The following is a 4,186-nucleotide window of genomic DNA, read 5'->3' as shown; positions in this document are numbered from 1 at the left end:
ATCTCCCCAGGAGTATGATAGTTCAAAGAGTTTTACACAACCAACCCATGTATACAACTAGGTATTTTCTAACTACAAACATTTAATGAACATCATATTATTGCACTAAACAATTTTACTGAAATCGCTGTTGAGTGTACAAGAAACTATAGTTTGTGAATACAGACTACATACACTGTAGTGAATGTAGTCTGTATTTTTGCGAAAGTGTTTGGCCTAATGAATGTTTTATTTATGTCAAGAGTACCATACAAAAGCTATGAGTATGATCCTGATGTTTTTGTCCTTAAACAAGGAAACTTGTCAGGTGAGTGAGACTTTATTTATGCTATAGTAATTGACCAGTATTTATCCAATAGTATGGTGGCCCATTGTTATCATTGTAAATTCAGTAGATAATTTCATTTTAAAACTATATTTCACGAACAAAATTAAAAAGAAAAAAAGAAAATCAATAAATTTAAAAAATATTTAAAAAATAAAACATAAATATAAAAATATATGTTTAAAAAATTTAAAAAAACAAAAACAAACCAAAAACTAACATGCGATTTTCGTTTTCGATTCTGAAAACAAATGTTCTCGACGTGGCCCATCGTTATCATAGACCAGCATGCCCAGCGAACGTTAATGACAATTCAATTAAAATACTGGAAAGTGGAAACATTTGTTTTCATAGTTTTCATCAGTGACCACTACTGACCTTATGACCTAGTACTGCAGTCACAGATTACCCAGATGTCTCACTTCAGATTAAAAAAGCGTAAGCGCTTGCTCAGCAAGTGACTAGAAGCATTCCCCCCCCCGAAATTTCAAAATGGAGCCGAACTATTTTATACATGGAAAAAAACCTCCTCTCATTTGCTAGAGAAGGCGACTGTGTAGTTATGTTTGTGTCTGAACCATCATCATCTATACGCGCTTTGGAAAAGTGAGTTTAGAGTACCTCGTTTTCAATATTGTACGAGTGTTTTATCTTTTTTCGATTGTTGTAGGAGCGGAAAATTATAAGCAGTAGAAATCTCCATAATTTCAAACATATTTCTTTTAAAAAGTGTTTGAATATCTTTACATTGAATGGAACTTCCTGTACAAATCAATAAATGTACATATATTCTGACTCATTTGACACATCGTGCAGTTTTTCACTTCAATTCAGTTCGTCTCCATTTTGAAATTTTATTTCGGGGGGGGGTGAATGCCTCTAGTAACTTGCTAAGTGTGCGCAGAAAGCGATGCGCAGTGACGAATCGCTTACGCTTTTGAGTCAGAAGTGAGACATCTGGGTGTTAATCTGTGCTGCAGTGCAGTCTGCAGATTCAAATGTCAACATGGCGGCAGGAGAAAGATTTCAAAATACAGATTGGGAAGATGATGAAGAATTGAGAAATGATATAAAGAAATACGTAATGCAGAACTTAAAAAGGGCAGAGGTTTTGGATTTTATAAAGCGTGACTACCCACAATATGCCAGGAGCCTTCCTACTTTAAGTAGAAGAATGCGTGCTTTTGATATCAAGTACGTTGACTATGATACAAGTCTTGAACGTGTGCAAAATGCTATTAAAACTGAAATAGATGGTCCAGGAAAGCTTTTAGGATATCGTATGATGCAGTGTAAGATTAGGGAGCAGCATGGTTTGGCAGTGCCTCGTTCGCTTGTTTATGATGTTATGACAGACGTGAACCCAGAAGGTCTAGAAGCTAGAGGAAATGTTGGAGGAAGACGACAAAGGAAAAGGGGTCCAACTGGAACATTTACATCATTGGTAAGGGTTGTATGTCCAAAATAGATTATTTCAAACAAATAATTATTTTCAAACAAATAATTATTTGACTAACCCTTCAAGCTGCAATGCGCCATATTGGTGAAGCTCTGGAGCTTAATAGGTTAATGAGAAATGTATGTTATAGGGACCAAATCATACTTTGTCAGGGGATGGTCATGACAAACTCATGGGATTCACCAAAAGTCAGTTCCCTTTGGCTATTTATGGATTGCAGGATGTTTTTAGCAGTAAGATGATGTTTCTAAAGATATGGATGTCAAATTCAAGTCCAACTCTAATTGGGAAGTGGTATTTACAGTATTTGTATGAAACAAGAGGTAATGCTAGACAAACAGCATATATATATATATATATTAATATATATATATATATATATATATATTTTTTACAAGAATAAATATGCATTAAGGACAGGCAATCTATTGGGGTTTTACCCTGTACTGGTAATTGTATTATTTAGATTTTAATGTGTGTTTTCACAGTGATCAGTTGCCGTTTGCGCTTGGATAAAGGTACGGAAACTGGCCAAATGGCAACCATACATGCATATTTAAGGAATGCTAACAATGATATTGAAAATGCGGAGGACACAGTATTGTATGGATCATCCACTAGTAATAAGGTTAGTTTGCCAAAAAATGATAGTCTTATGAATAAAGGCAAATGAAAGAGGCAAATTCAGGCAATCAAATGTTACATTCAATTTGGGCACATTGCCACTTCAATGGGGCCGACTTTTGCAATAACTATTGTTCACAGTAATCTTTTTGTTTTAGATTGAGAGGTGGTGGAGAGAACTACATCACCGTCTTGAGAAGTATTTCAAACACCAATTAAACAGGCTTTTTGATGATGGACTATATGACCCAGATAACCAAACTGATAGGTGGGTATATCAAAATACAGTGATGGACCAAACATATTAAGTATAGTTATATAATAAATATTTTTGTTTTTTCTGAAGATACCTTTTGGCTTTTGTGTACATCCCAGTCTTACAAAATTGATTTTGTGAAACTGTGTGGAATTCACATCGCGTTAGGTGTCAAAGAGATGCCCAATTACCAAAGGGGGTACCGAACCACCTATACAGTTTTCCTGAACAATACAAGGCTAGAGACTATGGTAATTATGTATTTAGTTTACATTTAAGTTTAACCATTAAGCTGCAGAGCTTTCCCACTGACAAGTGGAATTGTCTGGCATTAGGCAAGTAAAAGTAGGACTCATAGGACTCAATGGGTTAAGTAGAGAGATTATCAGGTTTTGTGGTTAATTTGAAATTAATTTGACATCTTTGTGGGCTGAAAGTATGATAGTGTTATCCAGTTCAGAAACTACTAGATAGTGTTTGTGCCCTGCATATCAATTGTTTCATAGTACAGAGGAACTGTACTAAGTGTATTCTACCTTGCAGGTTTACCAGTTTCAAAGGAAGCCCTTGATGAAGTTGCAGAAATATCCGGGGTACTTGATGCTCACGATGACTACTTACCATTAGATGTCAGAGAGAAATGTGAAGCTATAATCCCAGAAGTATGTGAAGTAAAAAGTAAAAATGCAGCTGAAACATACTTATTTTTAAAGGCACACTATGTGTACCTAGAATAGTTAATTACAAGGACAATGATACAGATTGTATTTCTGTAGTAAAAGTATGTTCCCAACGTAACAATTAACAATCTTCTCCAACATAATAGAAATTAAAGTTTTAGCTGAGCCAAAAATTAGCTGTGTTTCCAGTTTTCAACCTTAATGTGCATGTACATGTAGCTTTGGTCACAGGAATAACTGATTTGTCATTAACTGATAATGTACTTGCCTAGCTGTTTAAAAAGAGTCCATTATTGCTCTTATCAATAACATCCGGGAAAACAGTATCCGGCACATCCCTAATGGGGGAAGTTATACTTTAAATTATACAGTTATTTTTTAATCATTATTTTGCAAAATGTACTACATGTGTGCTGATCTAAAAAATTCTCAATGCTGACTGATGAAAGATTTCCACAGCAAAAATAGACTTCCTCGTCTGTGTCAGAGAAATCTTTAGTTGCGATTTCTGGATCATACAAGGAATATTATATTATTACATGTAGACAACCAGCACTAAATGAGCAACATCATGGCGGCTGCTGGTCAACAACGGGTCGTCTTTATATTTTTTGGTTATTTAATTTTGTCCCTGCTCAATACTCAATCAAATTGCAAGGGAAATGCTTTTAAACAGTTTCCTCAGCGAGATATTGATGGATTGCTCTACGATGGTTATCCTGCTTGGAGTTATCTACAATTTATTCAGGCACAAGTTGGTTTCAAGCGTAAGTCGCTGCCACCTAAATGTGGAGTGTCGCTTCCCATTTATAAAAGTACCAAGCATGGCAAAGTCTGTTTAT

General features: G+C 35.2%; 1 pseudogene; it reads left to right on the top strand.

Moving 5' to 3' along the window:
• The first annotated feature begins 1,499 nt into the window (after window positions 1–1,499).
• LOC114518727 lies at window positions 1,500–3,401 on the top strand (annotated as a pseudogene).
• The last annotated feature ends 785 nt before the right edge of the window (window positions 3,402–4,186 follow it).

The sequence above is a fragment of the Dendronephthya gigantea genome, unplaced genomic scaffold, assembly GCF_004324835.1.
Source record: "Dendronephthya gigantea isolate DGI-Jeju-01 unplaced genomic scaffold, DenGig_1.0 000011F, whole genome shotgun sequence".
In the NCBI taxonomy this organism is placed as follows: Eukaryota; Metazoa; Cnidaria; class Anthozoa; order Malacalcyonacea; family Nephtheidae; genus Dendronephthya; species Dendronephthya gigantea.
The sequence above is the reverse complement of the archived record's forward strand: the minus strand, read 5'-3'. Positions and strand labels throughout refer to the sequence as shown.